This window comes from Nuphar pumila, chromosome 6, assembly GCF_984573655.1.
Source record: "Nuphar pumila chromosome 6, dmNupPumi1.hap1.1, whole genome shotgun sequence".
NCBI lineage: Eukaryota > Viridiplantae > Streptophyta > Magnoliopsida > Nymphaeales > Nymphaeaceae > Nuphar > Nuphar pumila.
The window spans coordinates 119,342,721-119,366,329 of NC_143254.1; the positions used below are offsets into that span (position 1 = coordinate 119,342,721).

The 23,609-nt window shown below is 37.8% G+C and overlaps 1 protein-coding gene across 1 annotated transcript in view; it reads left to right on the forward strand.

Annotated features, from left to right (window-relative positions):
* The first annotated feature begins 11,449 nt into the window (after positions 1 to 11,449).
* The window catches only part of LOC149835918 (filament-like plant protein 4), a 36,422-nt gene continuing 24,262 nt past the window's right edge, over positions 11,450 to 23,609 (forward strand). The window contains exon 1 of the mRNA XM_090008852.1: positions 11,450 to 11,634. The gene's annotated coding sequence lies outside the window, so the exon portion shown is untranslated. The remainder of the gene's footprint in view (positions 11,635 to 23,609) is intronic.

A 23,609-nucleotide genomic window follows, 5' to 3' on the forward strand; every position in this document is an offset into this window, starting at 1 on the left:
CCTTTGTTTAGGTTGTAGAGTCAAGCCCAATAAGACCTAGGCCAAGTCCGACCATTATAATACCAAGTCGAGCTTCCAGCAGTGACTGTGCCCTTTGTCAAGCGCATCAAGCCCTAACATACATCTAGGTAGGTTAGGCTCTTTGGCTAAATATTTAAGCCTGAGATTGAAAATATTTTAATAATGGGAAAGTATTTGGTACCCTCATGGGTAAACAACCTCCTACTTAAACTCATGGTGGTGTGAGGTTTTTTTTTACCAAATCTAACCTCATGAATGTGTTTAACATAGTCAAAATAGTAGAAATCGACTCTTGGATTTTTTTTATATGATTTTATGAGAGTAAAAAATTTGGTACATTACTTTTCAACCCCTTCAAAATCTTACACATTAAAATATCACTATCCAAGCTCCAATTTCTATTAACCAAATCTGTAAATCATCTGTCAGATATGACAAAAACATAAAAAAATAAAAATATTACTGTTTTCTATTAAGATATTTCTTACTCACAAGCATAGTGACAAATCTCGCAAGATTTTAAAAACAGTAATTTCTTGTGATATTTTTAATTTCCCTTGATTTTTCATCAAAAACATAAATATCATGTTTTAAACACAATATTTATTTCTTATCGACTATTTATCATGAAAATTCCATATGGTTTTTATTTTTAAATATTTTTTATGTATATTTTCTTATAAACATTTGCCTTTTATATTTTTTATTGCCAAGAAAAAAAATGAGAGATTTAAGAAAAAAAAATCAAATATTCGTGAGTTTTTGGCTGCCAACATTTTGCCATTTTTAACTTTTGTCACTATAATCACGAGGGTAGAAAACACTAATCCTTTAATAACTTTGTTTTACCTAAACAATGATTGATTACTCACAAAGGTTCCACCTTTTGGTTAGAGGTGACCATAGTTTGGGACAATCATGGTTCAAAACTTACATAGGGTGTTCTTACTACAAGGTCAAAGCTAGGTGCATTCATTAGCAGGCACACGAGCCAAGTTCAAACCGAGCCTGGGCTGTTGGAACTCATCTCTTTTCAAAATGCATGTGTTCGACTGTTGGAACTCATCTCTTTTCAAAATGCATGTGTTCGAACAACATTGTTCAAACTCGGCTCGATTCTGAGCTTGAGCCGAACCGAGCTTTACCCGAGTTTAAAAAATGTATATTTGTCTTTTGAAGATGTGGGATTTGAACTGCAACCTCTTCAAAATGTTTACAAATGCCTCACCCTTAGACCAAATTGGCCATTTTTATTATTATGATGAAAAAATAATACATATTCTAAAAACACAGGCTAGTGAAAATTTATACCGGCAGCATATTCTAGACCGTGACTTTTAGATCAAAACTTCAAAGGCTGCCCGTTTGAGAAACACATACTTTTGCAAACATATTTTATATATACTATTTTTATGAGCTTTTCTAAATTTATTGAGTTCAGTGACTTGTTCAAGCTCGGCTATGTAGCCTGGACTTGTGTACAAAATTGGCTCATTTACTTTCACGGATGAGCTTGAGCCGAGCTTAAACGGATCAAGCCCGAGCTTAAACAGATCGAGCCCGAGCTAGTTCTGCTAGTTGTGCATCCCTAGTTAGGAGTTGGACCTAGAGAGTTTTACCAACGAAAGCTTTGTTTATATGTCTTCGTTAGAGGGAGTTTTTCCTTGATTCAATAATTGAAAAACTAAGTGCATCTCTGAAATAAAGATGAAAAAAAAAACAGTAAAATGTAATAGAGGAAAAGTTGGGCGAACTTTTTTTGAAAATTCAGTAATTTATTTTATTCTTAGATATGCATTAGTACTGGGGGTGTGGATGGCTCAGGTATGATCCATTCCGACCTGTACCAGGACCGATAAGATTTATGTTTAATACAGACACTACAAGAAAAATGCTAATTAGCGACGGAAATTTGCAACTGATTTTTTCCATCGCAAATTTGCGACGGATCAGCGAGCGAAAACTATTTGTCACTAACATTTGAAATATTTGCAAAATTAGCGACAAAAATATATCCATCGCTAAATTTGTTGCTAATTAGCAACAATGTTTTTTTGTCACCAAAACACTACAAAAAATGATAATTAGCGAGAAAATTTTTTCGTCCCTAATCTGTCGCTAATTAGCGACGGATTACGGGCGGAAAAATTCCCTCGCTAATTTTCGATTTAAAATCGTCTCGCCTGAGGCGCGAAATTTTCCCTCCCCCCGTTCGAAAATTTTCTTCTCTCTGTTTTTCCCTCCTCCCGTTCGATTTAAACCATCCCCACCTTCCTCTGACGATGCACAACGACCTCTTGCACCACAGAGGTCGACCTTCTCAGGCACTCTCGCACCACGCATAGCTTCTGCAGCCGCTCTGCAGCGATCCCTCTGTCCCCGTCTCATTGTCCAGCCCGACGGCACCTCTCGCACCACGCACAACTTCTGCAGCCACTCTGCAGCGATCCCTCCGTCCCTGTCTCGTCGTCCAGCCCGATGGCACCTCTATCCTCCATTCTCAGGCACCTCTCGGTGGAGACTGCTCGGGCACCAATGGCACCTCCATCCTCCGCGTCATCGTCCAGCCCGACGCCTCCTGCAAGTTCTCCTCCGTGAACCCTGACTACGCCATCTGCCTTGACCGCTCCTTCCGGCGGTGCCCCTTGGCAGTCTCCACCGCCTGTCTCGCCTCTCCTTCGGCGGATCCCGTCTCCACTACGACCCTCGCCGGATCCCGTCTCCCTCGTCGGATCCCGTCTCCAGTCGTGACTGGCTCGCTGCGGAAGAGCGTCCCGACGCTGATTCTGTACAAAAAAATTGCTCCTTGTCGGAGAACGCGCCGACAACGAGCAATTTTTTTATTTTTTATTTTTTTAAATTTAACGACGGATTAGCGACAGATATTATCCATCGCTAATTTAAAATAGTGAAGGACTCGCGATGGATCATATCCGTCGCTAATCCATCGCCAATTAGCGATAAAATTAGCGGCGGATAAGTTGTGGCACTACTTAGCATTGAAAAATTTACGATGAAAGTTATCCGTCGCTAAATAGTTTAGCGACGGATTAGTGTCGGATTAGCGACGGATTTAGGTTGTCGCTAATCCACAGGTTTCTTGTAGTGAGAGAAGGCCCGATTAAGAATTCAGGTCAGACCTATAGGGCCCAATTATTATATGGACCGGGTATGGTGTATGAAATTTCATACAAAACCTAGATCCTACATGAGTTCCGATTAAGATCCACAAAATTTCAACGTAAAATACATAAAAATATAATTTTGCTAGTTACATGTTGTGTTTTGTTTATCTAATCCTAATGGGACCTAGGTATGCTTTTGCATATGGTAGGTCCGGTCAAAACCTGATCCTAATCCAATGCCGACATCTCTTAGTCAGACCCAGGTCTGGACCAACTCATTTCAGACAAGGTCCTACATAGGGATGGCAGTGGACCGGGGTGGGGGACAAGGTCTCCACCACTATCTCGTCTCAAAATCCTACCCTCCATCCCTGCCTCCATTCTTGCATGGGTTTTGATTTTAACCTCCATCCCCATTTCATGTCTTCCATCCCTGGTCTAAAGGGAATGAGGCGGGGCGGAGCCCCATTTCCTCTCAGTCAATTGTCATCCTTAAAGAAGGATTGACGACAAAATGGGATGGAAAAAGGTTGGGATCGGGGGGGGGGGAAGGTTTCATGTCCTCCATCCTCGGTGTCTAAAAGGAGAGAGGCCAGGCATCCTTGTCCTACACATTGATACCTCAAATAAAAGTATGTTAAAACATTAGCCTTTATGTCAAACAAAAGAAAGATTAATTGTGTTAGTCCACGGGCTTGCTAACCATGTCCAGTATGTCCAAATTATTGGGTAATGAGTGTTGTCAACCAACAAACATGTCCCCTCAGTGGAAGTGACACTTTTACTGTAAATTGGGAAATGCACATTGATGCTTCATTATTTTGGTCATTACCTGCATTTAAGTACTTCTAATAAAGGAGAGTTTGAAGGGGATAATTGGAGTTTGCTTGGTTCCATTAAGAGGAGATGTGATGCAAGTTAAAACAAACTTGGATAAAAGCAATATGAGGTCCTGGTGCAGGTAGGACGGGACAAGTTATTATTATTTTTTTTATAGGCAAGCTGGGGATGACGTTTAATGGCGTTTAGGGCATTAAATCTTGTGAGACCCCTCGGTTACCATAGTGTGACCTAACCATCCAGCTATCTCATTTAACGACAAGACTTAAAAGATTGATGATGATGATTCTACAAATCAAGTACTTTTTTTATTAAATGTGTTTAATTAAGAGACTAATGGCTCATATTAATAAGGTCCATGTAAAAAGAATATAAGTATTTTTCATAAGAAACTGCACCCGACACCAAGACCTGATCGCTTTTGGCTCTGCCTGTCGTACCTCTAAGTGTCGTACCCTCGGAGTAAAACTCCAAGGCTAGTAGTACTCCCTTCTCCAGAACCTATGCTGAGTGTTGACTCACACAAAGAGAGAGGACCCCCATGAAAATTGAACCTTGGTCACCCGTCTAGCGGCCAAGGCTCCACTCCACTAGGCAGAATATAAGAACTTATTTCAAGACTTGGAAAAGTAAGCCCCAACACGTGTCTATTGCCACATGTAAAGGTGGACAGCTTTTTTTTTTTCCTTATTTTTTATATTTTTGAGAAATCACAAATAACTGTTTTTTTTTATGAAAGAGGGGTTAGGCCGACTCCTGAAAGAGGGGATGTGGCAGAGGGATTCGAACCTGAGCCTATAGCTTGGCACATGACCTCACTTACCACATAGGATACCACCTGGGTGGTGAAGACTTGATTTTTAGCTCTATCACTTATGGGTTGTCTCATTCCATCAAATGTAAATATGTAAACGTCTAAGTGGATCCGGATCTTGTGAATTGCAGTCCAAGTCCAAGATCTGAATGTCAGAGCCATATCTGATCATGTCAGATCCGGTGATTGCCGACATTTTAAACTGAATCCGAACCGTTTACCTCCCCCAAATCTATGTGTCAAATGTAGATCTGGATTGGCCAATGACTTTGGGGCATTTTGGGAGACATAAAAAGACATCAATGTATGTAAAAGGGTGTCCCCCCCCCCCCCTAAATTAATAGACTTTGGTACTTCCAAAAGGGACTTAAAAGTCTAGTCAGACTTGATTGATTCATCACACAGTCATTCACATTCTTACCAAATATTTTCTGGTTTTACCACCAACACACAACATGCATTCAGTGGCTTCACAATTAAAAAAAAAAATAGTGTTATCAGCTATTTGCAAAAAAAGTACATAATAAAAGCGCTTATTTACAAAAGGGCTCCTAACTTATCAGCTATTTACAAAAAAGTGTCTAATGAAAGTGCCTATTTACAAAAGATCGCCTAACTTATCAGCTAATGCTACAGTGTTCCGAGAGTACCTACTCCCCACATACTAGAAATCATGGTTGTAGGATGTATTCAACACAGTTTGTTTGATAAGAATCATTCTTTGGATCATATTTTTTGGACATAAAAATAGAATTTCAAGTCATAAAATTTTGATATATAATGAGTCATTGAAGGTCTTAAAAAACATACATATGTATGCTATAATCACATGATCCAAAACTTGTTTTCTACTAAATAGTGCTTATAGATCATATTATCTATAGGGTCTTACCAACAAAAAAAAGTTTAAAAATTTAAAAATATAAAGCTTCTATTAGGTGGGAGTATGTACTCCGGGAGCACCTTACCATTACCATAATTTGATTGTTACATTTAGCGATCTATATGACACTCTTGATCTTAAAGTCATTTAGTTCACTTTTATTTAGTTAAACAAAGTGAAATGCAGGGGAAGGTTTCATTCATCAGGCAGGGGCTACTCATGAATGTCACCAAGTTGAAGAGATTTCACAAATTTGAAACTCAGTGATGCGAGTCCCTTGAACAAGGTTGAAACTAAGTGCACTCCATGGTGTGCAAGAGAGGCTTGCCAATTAGTTCACAAGTGAGTGAGGTGTTTTTTTTAGGTCACCAAAAAAAAAAAAAAACTAAAATGCCTTCATTGTTGATTTATTTAAAAAAAAAATCTTAACATGATATCGGATGAATTGTTTTACAAAAAAAAAAGGTAAAAATATGATTTTATACATCATGGGGTACTCGAATGCATTAAAAAACACAGGTGGTTGAATGTAATAATACAAATGTTGGATGGGTTTTTGTAATGATAAGTTCCTCAACTTTTTGTAAATTATTTAAAAAAAATGAAGTGTGTAAACACAAATAAATAAATATTAGATTTTTTTTCACTAAGGGTTTAATTAATTTATTAGCTGTACAAGCTAGGAAAGTAAATGGGTGGAGAAGGATTGCAGCGAAACTGCTGCAAGTCGGGCCAACTTTAATTATGCCTACTATAAGTTAAAATATTAATAGTTGGAAGCTGTAGCCATGCGAAGCTTCCTGAAGGTTTTTTCTTCCATTTATTTTATCTTCAAGAATATAAGCATAAACAGAAGAACCTTCATCTTTTAGCCCTACTCTGCCTTTTTCATTATTTTTTTAAGGCTCAGTTTTTAAGTAAGTTGGTATTAACTTTAGGGTAAAGTTATTGACTTGGAACGAATTAATAAAATCTGCCTGTCCTTTTTATATGCAATATGACATACATGTAAAGCCATGAAGATCCCTTTCTTAACCTACAATTATTTTTTTTTAGTGTTTCTTAACCTACAATTATTGAAGTAACTTTTCGAGTGGGCAAGGGGATACTTAGGGTTTTATGCCGACGAGCAACCAAAATAGAACATGGTAAACATGCACCTCTAGAGCCAGCAAATTCTTGCAAGTTCAAAAAGCTCCATGGTCAATTCTCATAAAGAAAAAAACTTAAATTTATTGATAATGTATCTATCACTTGGCCATGTCCATGTTGAGCATAATGGAGGCAAATGTTGATAAGTACATGACTTAAGCACCAGGTTGGCGCGATAATACGCCCCGTTCTATAGCGAAGTGTTTGGATGTTTGGTGAATTGATGATGTTAAGCGACACGATTAAGGTGGAATGTCAAATTAAAGTACTAGTTAGGTGCACACACAGGGCGCTCAACCTTACTTTCTTGAGAAAATCAAGTTATTATGACCATAAATCAAAGTTTTTCGCGTTAAGCTCCTTCATCAAATATCCAACTCTTCCCCCCCCCCACCCCGCAAAAAAAAAAAAAAAAAAAAAACTTAAGAACCGTAATCAACACCAGCAAGACTTCAAGAGAGATGTTTGGTATTTAAGACCTCTTTTGGAGCTTGATAATGATGGTAAGGTAGAAGGAAGCAATCGACTAGAGTGTTAGGCTAAGGCACCGCAAACACTACTGCTCAACAAGCCATGTTATTTTGTTCCATAACGTAAGGGTATTATGGTTATTTTGCTTTTAAGATAATAGGGGGCATTTTGGTCTTTAAGCGAATACCATTGCCCTTTATTCTTTCTCTGCCGACGGTCTGCCTACTGAATGTTCACAGAGAATTATGCGCCCTACTTTATTTATTTATTTATTTAAAACATTATTTAATTTTTTCCGTTGCACTAAAACGCAGGTACGGTGAATACGGAGAAATCGTGCGGCTCTGGTGCTTCCACGTGCACAGATCGCTGTCCCCCACTCAACCCTGTGGCGTTCAGGTGGGGTCCACTATCCACCGGAGATGCATTAGTGGTGGGGTCAAACGTTTGGACCAGTGGTACTTTGCCACGTGTAATGACGCGTGACAGCTACGGCTGGTGGTGGGGTTCTTCGCGGGCTCCCAGCGGGGGGCGGATTCGGTGGGAGAGGACCGGTAAATTTTTCAATGACGAAAGTACCCTTGATAATCGATGTGCGGTTCTCTCTCTCTCATATTCTTCTTTGCTGAAATGGGTAAAGGGTCCCCCCCCCCCTCCCTAGTTTCCTTTGGGGTATGGTCCCAAAAGCCATCCATTGTAGGGTAGGGTAGGGTAGGGGAGGTACCCCTGTGTTAGATACCCCCAATATCTATGGTGGATACTCATCTTTGGTTCAGTGTTAAAAGGCTGTCAATGGGTTTTGGTCAAATAACCAAATGACACCGACCCGTTTGGGAAGGCCGTATTTTCACGTGGTTCAATAGATGGTATTGGAGTTTGGACATAGGGATGTCCGCGGATCGGATTTTTTCCCATATCTGATTGAGTCAGATTTTGATTAGTTGAATTCGGTAAGTCAGATGGGATTTGGGTTTGAGTTTTGATACTCGACCTAATGGCTTTCCAAATTTGATGGACATCCAAATCGGATTACATGTAAAAAATCAGATTCATTAAGAGCTTTTTGGTATTAAAGAGAGATTGATTAATAATATCTAGAAAGCTTAACCAAGTTACACAAAATTTGTGATAGGTACTTTCATAGGATGTGGGTGGAGTTTGATGCTGGTTTACCATTGATGCTCGAGGGATGCTCGGGTTTTGGATCCCAAAATACATTGTGAAGTTGGATAGATTCGGATCTAGAACAACCAAATTTTGCAAATTTATCTTCCTGGATCTGACCCACCTTTTTTTGAATTTATAACCCAAAGAAACCGCACCCGGCACCTGGTCGCGTTGGCTCAGCGTGTCATACTTATGGTTGTCTTGCCAGCATCATAAAACCGCAAGGCTAAGACCTCTGTCCCTGTGGCCTATGCTACACATTGGCTTGTGCAGAGGGGCAAGACCAATGAGAATCGAACCTTGACTGCCCATCTAGCAGCCAAAGCCCCACCCCACTACGCCAATCCCCCTTGGGGCGGATCCCACCCATTTGCAACCTTAATACCAACCATCCCTCTCTATCTCAGCTTGGGATTGGCACTAGTAGGGGGTTCAAACTCCTTAATGAGAGATTTGAATATTAGAGAGAGATTATCTTATGCTAATCATTCTGTTTTTATTATGATCTAAAAAAAGTATAGACACAGGGATCCTTGATGAATACCTATTGTGAGGCACAATGGGCCACCAATGAGAAGTCCAAGTGCTAAATTTGCAGGCATCCATATGGTGGTTGAAATTTTGGCATGACCCAAGAATTTAGGGTTTGGGGGTCACCTTTAGCTGCCAACATGAGAATACACTTTAAAAAAAAGCATGAGACCAAATGTTAGCTGCTTCGGTTCATTGGAGTTAATTTGTTAGGAAAAAGAATTTAAGAACAATGAGACAAGTAATTTAGTTTGTAAGTAGGGATGAACAAGATAATTAGATGGTTAAGTCACACTGTCAAAACTGAGGGGTCTCATGTTCGAATCCCACGGGGGTTATATTCTAGCTTGATTATTTAAAAAGAAAAAAAAAAAGATGATTGTGGCATTGGTTGAGGGAACTAGTAGAAGAAAGATGAGATCAAAACTGACTGACACCAACCATAAGCGTGTGAAATGAATAAAATCTTGGCATTAAAAAAAAATGAATTGGATTTTTCAATCACTGCAAATGAAAACCAGGTTTTCTCCTTGGCTTGGACAAAATGAGAAAAAGGTTAATGAATAATGCTCATCATGAATATAAACACTAGTGCCAAAAGAAAGAACTTGTTCGGCCCAACCAACCTATATTATAAATATGGACCTTAGTTTTTTTTTTTAATGAAAAAAAATCTTGGGTTCATAATCATAATGTGCATATTATGAATATGAACCCTAGTTTCATTTGTGTATTATGAACATGAACCTTATCTTCATAGTGAAAATGCAACAACCAAAACCTGCAAAATCCTACGTCATGTCAAATGCCCTTTTCATATTTATGGATATGATGTATGAACTGGTTGTGAAATTAGAAATGTGAATGAAAAAACAAGCTAGCTTCCAGTTCCAAAACAGAAGTAATGAAAAAAAAAGAAGAAAAAAAAAAACAACCAACCAAACCAATTTTTTTTCATATAAAAGTTCAACCACCCACAAAAGCTTGACTGTGAAGAACCCACAGTTAGCAGCAAAAAACTATTTTTGTATATACACATAATTTCACTTGCACTAACTGCACTGCTGAGTTGGACTCCAAAAACTGGGCCAATTTGCTGTGTAATGCTGACACCAAAAGCTTTCCATTTTTGCCCAAATCTTCAGTCTAAAATTACACGTACTTATTCGTGTCTGTCGAAAGCTACCAAAGACAAGGGTGGAGTTGGTTATTACAAAATGATAAGACGAATCACTAACTTTTTCAAAAATGCCAAAAGAGTCCTCTTCTGATCCATTCGTGGGGACCATGGTGACAAAAGTTTAAAACGGCAAAATATCGGCAGCCAAAAACTCCCCAGAAATAGATTTTTTTTTTGAAAAACTTGCATTTTTTTGGATAAATACCTGCAATATTAAAAAAATTAAAAAATATTTTTTTTATAAAGGAATACAAATAAAATTTATTTAAAACTCAAAAATACATGAATTTTTCACAATAAATAGATGTTAAAAAAGCATAAATATCGCATTTAAATTGTGATATTTATGTTTGTTAGGAAAAAATCATGATATTTTGAATATATTATGAGAGATTGCCATTTAAAAAGTCCAGGTAATTTCTCACGATATTTTCACAAAATCTTGAGATATTTGTCACTATGGTGGGGACACCGAGAACAACCCCAAAGACCAATTATTTATAAACTTTATTTAATAAATAAAGCCCATATTTGACATTTTTTGGGGTGATTAATCAAAATTAAATGCCCTATTGTTAATTTACCATCTTATGTTCCACTCTTATAATTCGAGGGGACCTAAATGCTTCTGCTCATGACCACCCATGGTCTAACTGGACCCAGTAGAATTGGATTTGGATTCAAAATCTTACATCAATAATTCAGAATAAAGCCAGCTCAATGGATCCAAATCTTTTATTGAATTTTCATATATTTATTGGATTCATGTCTAGAAACCCCACTACAAACTTGACCATTTTGGCTAATTTCTTGCATAGGAGAAACGTAGGACCAAATCAGACTAAACATCACATTTTACAACACCAAATCAGGGGTCCAAAGACATGAATTTGACCGACTAGGTGGGTAAAGAGAATTGGAGGATTCAATTTTATGATTCACATCCGAATCCGTTAACATAAAAATCAAGATCCAATTAAGGGATTTAGTGTGATATGTCTTGCATCTGATTATATCCGACCCGAATACATCACTACCCCAAATTATTGCTTTGGAACCAGTTGCGCCTTTTTCTTGTTGTATTCCCAAAGTCAAGAGAGCGTCCTCGTTCCTACAATGCGCCCTACAACAATAGGGGAGCCTTTAGGCATAAGAAGCCCAGTGAAGGGTATTTCAGTTATTTAAGGGAAGGATATATGGTCTTGCCAGCTTTTCCCGAATATTTTACTCTCTCTCTCTCTCTAAGCTCTCCTCACTCTCTCTTCAGAGAACGCGTTGCTCACCAGAGGAAGACTCTCTCTCTCTCTCTCTCTCTCTGCAGAGAACGCGTTGCTCATCAGGGGAAGACTCTCTCTCTCTATGTATAGAAGGCGTTGTTCACCTAAAGAACGATTCCGTTTCCTCTCTCGCCGTTTTCCGTGAAGTCGGTGGCTCGGAGTTTCTTTTCCAGGTGAATTTCCCAACCATTTCCTCTCTCTCTCTCTCTGATTTTACGCATTCGTGGAAATCCTTCATTTTTGCTCTTACTTCTCCTTCTCTTATCTTTCTTTCGTCTTTTGCTCTTTCTTTCTGGGAACTAGGTGTCTCGGAGCTGTTTTCTTCTCCGGGTGAAGTTCCCAACTGTTTTTACTTCTCCCTCCTCTCTCATTTCACGCATTTTCGGAAAATTCCCGCAATTTATCGTTTTACTTTTTGCTTTTTTTTTTGTATCTAGCTCGCTGTCTCTATTCTTTTTTCTTTTTTCAGGTTAGGAATGATGCTTCCTAAGGATAATGCATTTTATTTATTTTTTCTTTGTGAATTGCTTTTATTTTGAGATTTTTTGGTTATTTTTGTATTTAAGTAATTTTTTTCTGTATTTACTTGTTCTTGTTTCTAGAGCACAGATTTAGATGAAATGATCTTGTTTTTTGGTTCTTGCGATTTGAAGATCTATGAATTCTTAAAAACAAGTTTTTGTTGAGTTGTTTTTTATTTTTGTGTACTGGGAGATTGACTCGTGGATTTTCTGGAAATGTCGAATTTTGGATCTCTCTTCTGATGCTCGGCGATGAATTACTGGTTAAGAACACGAGATCTTGCTCGATCTACGCTCCCGTATTCTTACTATCGAGTTAGTGGCAGAAATTTCGATCTGAGGCTCGATTTCCGTGGAGAATGCCTGAGGCTGTTCATGATGTTATTTTCTTTTCGATTTATCGCATTTCCTGTACGAAGGAAATGCAGGTGCCTTTTGTTTGGTTGATGCACTGCTATAGACTCGTCTATGGCTGGAGGAAATGCTTCCTGCATTTCTCTTTAGGAATCGTGATTTGGTGCGTTCTTGTGCAGCCGCATCCTGATTTGGACTGTGATTTGTAACAAGTGTGGAAATTGAGTTACAGAAGAAACCAAAAACAAAGAAATGAGCGATTAAATCACATCTAGTTTTTGAATCTCCACAATCTGAATCACCTGTGTGTCAACATCACGGGTGTTTCATTTGTAAAGTGTGCTTTGGTGTAGCATGCTGTTTGTTGGCAGTTCTGTATTCAGTTAAACTCTGCGTGTGCGCCCGTGTGCAGTGGGGAAATATTGACTACACTCGACTGTACTGTACACTCTAGCAGAAACATGTGGTGCAATCTGTGTATGAGAAATCTGAACCCACAGGTATTCAGAACAGTTGGTTTATTGGGAATAGCTGTTTGGATGTAGTGGTTTCAGCATAAACACATGACTTTTCGGTCATGAAATTTTGGGGCTCGGGGGGTAATAGATGCTTGAAGTTTTAAAAAAATCTGCTTGTGCAATACAATTGGATGATCCATAACATGCTTTTGACTAAGAAAATCATGTAGATCATATCCCTAGGGCTTGATCTAGACAAAGTCAATAAAATTTAAAAAGTAAGTGGTTTGCATTAGAGTACGATATAGTTGAGCAGAACCTATATATATATATATATATATATATATATATATATATATAGAGAGAGAGAGAGAGAGAGAGAGAGAGAGAGAGAGAGAGAGAGAGAGAGAGAGAGAGAGAGAGAGAGATGCTCAATCCGAACTCAAGCGCGTTGACCATCCATCACGTGCTTGATGAATAGTGAGCACACAAAAAACACAAAAAATCATGCAAAAAATGTGAAAAAATCAAAAAATACCCTTTAGCGATGCTTTCAAAGCGCTGTTAAAGGTACCAATTCCGATGCTTTTAGCGGCATTTCAAAGCACCGCTAAAGGGTGTTTTTACAAAAAAAAAACACGTTTTTGCTCTTTATTGCGTGTTGACTGTCCATGCACGCGATGAACGGTTAGCGTGATTGAGTGCAGGTTGAGTACCTATGGATCGAGCAACTACCATTTTTTCTATATTATATATATACAAGGAAATTAATGGAGATGTAAATCATAGGATTAAGGTTGGGTGGATGAAATAGAAAAGTGCAACTGGACTGTTGTGCGATCGTAGAATGCCATTGCGGTTGAAGGGGAAGTTTTATAGGACGACAATTAGACCCGCTTTACTATATGGTACAGAATGTTGGGCTGCCAAGAGACATCATTTTCAAAAAATGAGTGTAACTGAGATGCGTGTGCTTCGATGGATGTGTGGAAAGACACTAAAAGATAAGATTCAGAACGAGGAAATACGTAAGAAGGTAGGCGTTGCACCCATTGAAAATAAGATGAGTGAGAATTGTTTACAATGGTTTGGGCATATTCGACGAATGCCTAATGATGCTCCGGTTAGAAGGACGGAGAAATAAGAAAATATATTAGCTAAAAGAGGTCGGGGTAGGCCTAAGAAGACTTGGATGGAGATGATAAGAAAGGATATGAAGGTTTTGAACCTCACCGAGGACATGACATTGGATAGAAATGATTGGAGGAGAAGGATTCATGTGGAGGACCCAAAATGATTTTCTTTTTGGTTCATATCGCCGACCCCAATTGTTTGGGATGAAGGCGTTGTTGTTGTATATATATACAAGGAAAGGCAACCGTCCAACCAAAGGAAGGTCCAAAATCTACAACCAATGACGATCGGATGACTCCCCTTCTCTAATGCTTGAGCATCTCATCGACCGGACCTCATATATTTTTTCTTTATAATATATTTAGTAAGAAATATTTTTTACATGAAGTCTTTACGATATATAGACATGTTTTTCAAAACGTGAAAAATCGGTGGCTCACAATGCATTTAAAACTTTACAATACAAAATATTGTGGGCCGTTGATTTTTAGTGCTTTCAAAAACACATCTAAACATCAAAAACTCATAATCCAAAACATGTCACTCACTAAATGAATGATAAAGTCCAATATGTAAAGTCCGATCGATGAAAAACTTGATCGAGAAGGAACGCCGTCAATTATCATCGATTATAGGATTTGGACCTTCCTTTGGTTGGATGGTCCCCCTTTCATATATATATATATATATATATATATATATATATATATATATATATATATAGAGAGAGAGAGAGAGAGAGAGAGAGAGAGAGAGAGAGAGAGAGAGAGAGAGAGAGATGCAAACATGCTAAATGGGTTTTTTGGGATTTGTTTCATTTATTTTTAAATTCTGACCATTCAAATGTGATATACGTACTTGATTTTGTAGGGATCAGCTCTTGGAGCATTCAATTTTTACACATGGGTGCATATTTATTAGGTTTGAAAAATCAACCGTCCAAAATCTTTGTAAATTTTTGAGCATTCAAATATCCTTTTTTCATCGAGAACACATGTTCCAAGTGTTGATTTGTAGTAAGTCAACCATGCTGAACACATCTATGCGGTTAGAATCATGATAAAAACAACAAAAAATAAGAAAAACACATTTAGCTTTGCATTACTCTCTCTCTCTCTCTATATATATATATATATATATATATATATATATATATATATAGAGAGAGAGAGAGAGAGAGAGAGAGAGAGAGAGAGAGAGAGAGAGAGAGAGAGAGAGTAATGGGTAGGTGTGAAATGATAGGTGCTAAATGGTATGTGCTAAATGAGTTTTTAATGGGTTTTCGTTTTATTTTTAATTTTGGATGACATAGATGTGATCTATGAACTTGATTTTATAGGGATCAACTCTTGAAGTGTTTGATTCCGACACATGGGTGGGTTTTTATAAGGTTAAAAAAATCAACAACAACAACAACTACGCCTTCATCCCAAAACAATTGGGGTCGGCGATATGAACCAAAAAAGAAATTCATTTTGGGTCTTCCACGTGAATCCTTTTCCTCCAATCATTTCTATCCAATGCCATGTCCTCGGTGAGGTTCAAATCCTTCATATCCTTTCCTATCATCTCCATCCAAGTCTTCCTAGGCCTACCCCGACCTCTTTTAACTAATATATTTTCCCATTTCTCCATCCTTCTAACTGGAGCATTATTAGGCCTTCGCCAAATATGTCCAAACCACCATAAACGATTCTCTCTTATCTTATTTTCAATGGGTGCAACGCCTACCTTCTTACGTATCTCCTCGTTCCGAATTTTATCTTTTATTGTATTTCCACACATTCATCTAAGCATCCGCATCTCAGCTACACTCATTTTTTGAATATGATGTCTCTTGGCAGCCCAACATTCCGTACCATATAGTAAAGCGGGTCTAATAGTCGTCCTATAAAACTTTTCCTTCAACCGCAATGGCATTCTACGATCGCACAACACTCCAGTTGCACTTTTCCATTTCATCCACCCAACCTTTATCCTATGATTTACATCTCCATCAATTTCTCCATACTTTTGAATAATGGATCCAAATATTTGAAATAATCATTCATCGGTATTTCTTGCTCACCAAGCTTCACTACACTCCCATCACTACTTCGTTGCTTACTAAATCGACATTCCATATATTCAGTCTTACTCTTACTCAACTTAAAACCTCTAGCTTCCAATGTCTGTCTCCATAATTCTAACTTAGCATTAACTCCAGCTCTAGACTCATCAATCAAAACAATATCATCAGCAAACAACATACACCACGGTACATTTTCTTGAATTGATCTCGTAAGCTCATCCATCACTATCGCAAATAGGAAAGGGCTTAAAGCAGATCCTTGATGTAACCCAACCGTTATCGGAAAATTGGTTGTCACCCCTCCACAAGTGCGAACATTGGTTACTACTCCTTCATACATATACTTAATTATATTAATGTACTTGAAAGAAACACCTTTCTTCATCATTGTCCTCCAGAGAACGTCCCTAGGCACTCTATCGTATGCCTTCTCCAAATCAATAAAAACCATATGCAAATCTTTGTTCCTCTCTCTATTTCTCTCAATAAGTTGTCTAAGAAGATGTATAGCTTCCATAGTTGATCTTCCAGGCATAAAACCAAATTGATTCTCCGATATCATGACAACCTAGACTCAATCACCCTCTCTCAAAGTTTCATAGTATGGCTCATGAGTTTTATACCACGATAGTTTGTGCAATCTTGTATATCACCCTTATTCTTATATAGAGACACCAAAGTACTATTCCTACGCTCATTAGGCATCTTATTTGTCCGCCAAATCTTGTTAAAAAGATTTGTCAACCATTCTAAAGCTTTCTCTTCCAAGCATTTCCAAGCCTCGATAGGTATACCATCTGGGCCAACTGCCCTTCTTGATTTCATTTTCTTCAAAGCCTCTGCAATTTCTTTCTTTTGAATCTTACGCATAAAGTCACGATTTATCTCATGAAAAGGAATGGAGAAGTCTCCAAGATCTTGAGCATGACTTTCATTAAATAGCTTATCAAAATAATCTTTCCAACTTTCTTTAATCTCCTCATCTTTGACTAAAACCCTTTGTGTTTCATCTTTGATACATCTAACCATACCCAAATCCCTCGATTTCCTATCTCTCATCTTTGCAAGCCTATAAATATCCTTCTCGCCTTCTTTGGTATCCAACTTGTCATAAACCTCCTTATATACCTTAGCCCTCGCGTTTCGAACTACTTTTTTAGCTTCATTTTTTGCTATCATATACTTCTCTAAATTCTCATTATCACGACTCTTACTTAGATTTCTATAACACTCTCTTTTAACCTTAATAGCTAATTTGACATCCTCGTTCCACCATGATGTATCCTTACCTAGTGGTGCACCGCCTTTAGACTCACCCAATACCTCCTTAGCCACCTTTCTCATGCCGCCCGCTATCTTATTCCACATTGATTCTGAATCCTCCTCGAGACACTAATCAACTTCCTTAACTACCTGTTCTACAAACATTCCTTGTTTAGCTCCTTTCAGTGCCCACCACTTAATTCTAGGATCTATCCTATGTCTATCCCTTTTGCGACATTGTCTAATTCTAAGATCTAAAATTAAGACTCTATGTTGTGTAGCTACACTTTCTCCCGGTATAACCTTACAATCGATGCAACAACCCCTATCTCTCTTTCTAAGTAGGAAAAAATCTATCTGACTCGTATTAACCCCACTTTTAAATGTTACTAGGTGAGACTCTCTCTTCCTAAACCAAGTGTTTGCTAAGATCATATCATAGGACAAACCAAAATCTAAAATCCTTTCTCCACTTTCATTTCTTTCTCCTATACCATAGCCTCCATGGATACTCTCAAATCCATCCCTACTAATGCCTACATGTCCATTAAGGTCACCGCCGATGAAAAACTTTTCTCCATAAGATATCCCTTGTACTACTCCATCTAAATCTTCCCAAAATTGATGCTTAATGGAATCATCTAAACCTACTTGAGGTACATAAACACTAATAATATTAAAAATATCCGTACCTAATACTAATTTAATAAGTAAAATCCTATCACCCTTCCTACGGACCTCAACTACATTATCTATAAACTCACGACTCATAACAATCCCTACTCCATTCCTATTCCTATTTATTCCTGTATACCAAATCTTATATCTCCAAGGTTCTATCACTTTTGCTTTCTCACCTACCCATTTGGTCTCTTGTAGACATAAAATATTAATCTTTCTCCTACACATAACATCTACTAACTCTACCAACTTACCAGTTAAAGACCCTATGTTCCAAGTGGCTAACCTAATTTTATAGTCTTGGACTAACTTCTTTACCCCCACCTGTCCAACAAAGTGAGGGAACCCTTGCTTATTTGACACCACACCCGGGCGCCGGTGTGACGCGTCGCTTCTGGGCGACGACCTAGCAACCCTTGCCCATTTATCACTGCCTCCGGGCTTAGAGAGTACAACGCGTCGCTCAGTAGGGAACGCCCCAATGAAATTCTCATATTGGTTCATTTTCATAGGGTATGACTAAGTTTTTATATTGGCTGTCACAGGCCTACCGTAACCCTCCTCCTTTATCCGGGCTTGGGACTGGCAGTGTATAACTAAACAGTTATACAGAGGCGGAGTTATAAGGTTAAAAAAAATCAACGGTAAAAAATCTTTATAAATTTTCGAGGCTCCAAATATCATTTTTTTCATTTAAAACACATGATCTGGGCGTGGATTCCTTGTAAATCGACCATGCCCTAGGGCAGAAAAATCCATTTAGCACATATCAATTTCGCACCTACCCATCTCTCTCTCTCTATATATGTGTGTGTGTGTGTCAGTAAAATATGTTAAATGGAAATATGTGAACCGGACTGTGAACAAGATATTTTTGACATTTAATTTGCAAATCCAACCGTGCAAATGCATTCAGCATGGTCCATTTGCTAGGAATCGACTGTTGGATCATGTCTTTTTAATGAAAAAGGCGATTTTTGGATGCTTGAATATTTATAAAAATTCTGAGCCATAGATTTTCAAGCGTTAAAAGTGTAATGAAGTAGATTGAATATGATACACATGCAAGAACACACTTTCAATCAAGTAAAAATACTTGATTGAATCACGAAACCACCCACACAAGGGTCTACAAACTTGTTATTGCATAGAAGCACTCAAGAATGAGTTAGGAATACAAGGCCACAAGAGACCAATTTATAATACAATGGAGCCAATGGGGTGCAACTCAATATGGCTGTTGGGGCTGCACTCAACAGTCATAAATATAGTTGTTGGGGCAGCTCCAACAACTATGTGGAGCTGTCCCATCATAAATATAGTTGTTGGGGCAGCTCAAACAGCTATATGGAGTTGTCCCATCAAATCTGAAAAAGACAAAAAGGTAAAAAAAGAAAAAGAAAAAGACAAAAATAAATACATGAAATAAAATGCAGAAATGTCAGCCCCTAATGGGCTGACACCTATTACAGAGAAAAGACCGAAATACCCCTAATGGGTATTTCAGTTAACAATAAACACATATATATACATGTATATATACACGTATATGTATATCTTAACACCCCCTCTCAAACTCATGGTGCAACAACCGAGAGTTTGCCAAGTAGGAAGTGAAATCTAGGTGAAGGAAGTGCTTTGGTGAAGAAGTCTGCGAGTTGATACTCTGATGGAACATAAGGCAGTGTGATAGTCTTTCGCAGAAATTCTTCCCGAACATAGTGGCAATCCATTTCAATGTGTTTTGTCCTCTCATGAAACGTATGATTGCTCGCGATATATACAACACTTTTGTTGTCACAACATAATTTGGAAGGTTCTGTGGTGTGAATTCCCAAATCCTCTATTAGTTGTCGCAACCATACTAACAGACGTAGTCGTTATCATGGCGCGATACTCTGCTTCAGTTGAGGAGAGAGACACCTTCTGTTGCTTCTTGCATCGCCAAGAGATTAAGGAGTCACCTACAAAAACATACAAACCAGTAGTTGAGCGTCTATCATTCTTATCCCCTCCATAGTCAGAATTTGAGTATGCAATGACTTCTAATGAGGAAGAAGATAAAAACAATCCATGACTTATAGAATTCTTAATATATCTAATAATTCTCATTACAACACTCATATGTACTGTAGTGGGAGCATGCTAAAATTGACTGGCAGAGTGAATAACATGAGAGATATCAGGACGAGTAATAGAAAGGTAGGACAAAGCTCCAATCATTTGTCTGCATGGGGTTGGATCTTGCAGAGGTTCTCTATCATCCTTCTTCATTTTTGCATTTATGACCTCTGGAGTGTCAACCCGTTTTTCATCTGAGAGTCCTGATCTCTCTATGATCTCTGCGACATACTTAGTCTGTGACAAAAAATAACCACGAGGTAAGTAAGCTACTTCAATTCTAAGGAAATATCGTAAAAAGCCAAGATCTGTCATATCAAAGTTGTCTTTAAGCACATCTTTGATATGATTTACTTCCTACTTATCACTTCCTGTGATTATCATATCATTTACGTAAAACAACAGTATAATCATCCCTGCATTGGAAGATTTAACAAAAATTGCAGTGTCAGTAAAACAAGATTTAAAATACAGTTGAGTCATCAGATTACTAAATCTATCATACCAAGCTTTGGGAGCTTGTTTTAACCCATACAAGGCTTTTCGTAGACAAAGAGTTTTCCCATGTGCTAAATTCAAACCTGGTGGAGGATCCATGTAGACCTCCTCATCCAAAATGCATTTTTCACATCTATTTGAAAAATTGATCATTTTTGGACTGATGCTATAGAGATGAGAGTTCTGACAGTCATCATTCGAGCAACTGGGGCAAAGGTCTCATCATAGTCAATTTCATATTCTTGACTGTATCCCTTAGCTACTAGTCTAGCTTTATATCTTTCCAATGTCCCATCTCATTTGGTTTTGATTTTGTAAACCCATCCGCATCCTATAGTTTTCCTTCCTTTAGGTAATGTTTGAATTTCTCAAGTTTTTGCCTTTTCTAATGCTTCTAATTCATCGTTCATGACTTTAATTTATTCTTGATGATTTTTAGCTTCATAGTAGGATGATGGTTCAAAATATGAGTGTATGACCATTAAGCATGCTCGGTATCTTGGTTCAAAGGAATCATAGGATACAAATCTACTAGGGGCTTTTGAAATTCTTACCGATTTTCTAATACTAGCAGAATCAATATCTTGATCTTGAGAATATCTTTCTAAAGCACATGGTGGGTGCCCTTCGGTCCGCCTAGTATATGTTTGTATGTTACTATGGGATGGGTCGATATTGTTAAGATTGTTGTTTATATTTTCACTTGCATCATGTGAGTCAGAGTCTTCATGTTCACTTTCATGCTCATTATGAAGATTTTCATACCCTTCATGTTCATTGATGAGATAAAAAAGAAATGAATAATCATAGTTTTTTTGGGTTTTTTCCTTGCTAAAACCATCTTCATTTTCAAGAAATGTAACATTTCGTGAAACATATAATTTGTCCCTTTCCCTGTCATAACATCTATATCCCTTTTGATTTTCGGCATAACCCCCCAAAACACAAGGGATTGCTTTTGGTGAAAGTTTGTAGTTCTTATGGGTAAGAACAAAACACTTACATCCAAAGACTCTCAATCTTTTATAATGGGGGGGGGCATTTTAAGCAATTTTTCAATAGGGGATATATTTTTAATAGCTTTTGAGGGCATTCTATTTATCAAATAGACTGCCGTAAGAGCAGCTTCGACCCAAAACATTTTTTGATACAAGAAGTGTTTTAATGGTCTCAACAATATGTCTATGCTTTCTTTCAGCTAGTTCATTTTTTTGAGGAGTATAAGGGCAAGATTTTTGATGAATAATGCCATTTGAATCAAGAAAATTTTTAAATTCTTTTGATACAAATTCCCCCCCGAATCGGATCTAAAAATTTGAATATTGGTTTTGAATTGAGTCTTTACGTAATGGAAAAATCTTTTAAAACAATCAAGTACTTCTGACTTTTGCTTAAGAAAAAAGATCCAAGAATGTCTACTATAATCATCTACAAATATGACATAGTAAGATACCCCACCTTTAGATATAACTGGAGCCGGTCCTCATACATCCGAATGTACTAACTCAAATGGATTTTTGGATATAAATTGTCTTTGCCCAAAGGGTAAAGCTTTCATTTTGCCAAGAATGCAATCTTCACAAACCAAATTCTTTTCTTTATAATAAGTAAGAAATGAAAACAAGTGTAATTTGGTCACACTAGGATGTCCTAGTCTTTTGTGCCAATTTTCTATATCTTTCTTTTCCACAAAATTACAAAAAGATTGTTTTGATAACTCAAGATTGTCCATTACATAGAGATCTCCTCTTCTATGGCCTTGCCCAATCGGTTTCCTGGACTGGAGATCCTGTATTAAACAATCATTAGAAGAAAATAAAACTTTACAACCATGATCCGTAATTTGTGAAACCGATAAAAGGTTCAAATTTAATTTTGGCACAACCCTAATATTTGGTATGTGAAAGTTTGGTTGTTTTTGAAAGATTCCAAGACTTTTGATTTTTAAGAATGTTTCGTCGGCGGATGAAACACAAGAATCATTTGAGTTAGAATGACATTCAGATAATATTGACTCATTTGGAGTCCTATGAAAAGAGGCACCGGAGTCCAAGATCCAAGAAGTCTTACCAGGGTCACCACTTGTGGATACGGCTGCCCCCGAAAAGGTAGAAGCTTGAGTTTTGAACATTGGTTATAGCGCCTCCATTAATTGAGCTAAAGATAGGGAGCCAATGCATTTGGAGTTGTCAACATCATTCATTTCCACCGAAGCAACTCTCTTATCATCTCGGTGATCTTCTTTCTTTCTTTTTGGACAAAACGACTTGATGTGTCCCGGTTCATAACAATGTTAGCATATGATTTTGCCACCTTTTTTGTCATTCCTCTCATAGTTAGGATTTCTCCTATTCTCATTCTTCATAAAGTGAGGAGGTTTATAACTCCTAGTATGATTACCGGGCTTTGACATAGCAAGCACGGTTTCTTCATCCTTTGAAGTGGATGGCTTCTTCAATCTATTTTCTTCCATAGTCAATTCTTCAAGAGTTTCGACTGTGGATGGTGTGGATGGCACACCTCCTCTATGAAGGAGAGCCGATTTAGTTTCCTCAAATTTAGGCCTAAGTCATTCACAAATTGGTAGAAATGCTCCATTTTAATTTGATTTTCACGGACTTCTACATTTTGAGGACAATGCCATTTTGACTCAAGAAAAACCGATTCATCCCAAAGGAGAGAAAGTACATTGTAATATTCTCTAATACTCATTTCTCTTTGGGTTATGGTTCTCACCTTGTTTTGGACATTGCATATGTGTGCAATATCTTTAAGACTATACATGTCTTTAAGATATTTTCATGCATCACTAGCGAAATCAAATTTCGCTAAGCTAGAACATTTGTGGATGTCCACACTATTGATGAGCCATCCAATTATTTTGGAGTGGCCCATCCTCCACTCTTTTCATTTTTTCTCGTAATCAGAAACAACTTTACCCATTTCTTCTCCTTGAAGAGCAACCTCTTTCCCATTCTCATTTTTCGTAAGAATGAGCTTGGGTTCTCTTTTAGTACCGTTCACCAAACCCCATAATCCATTTTCCC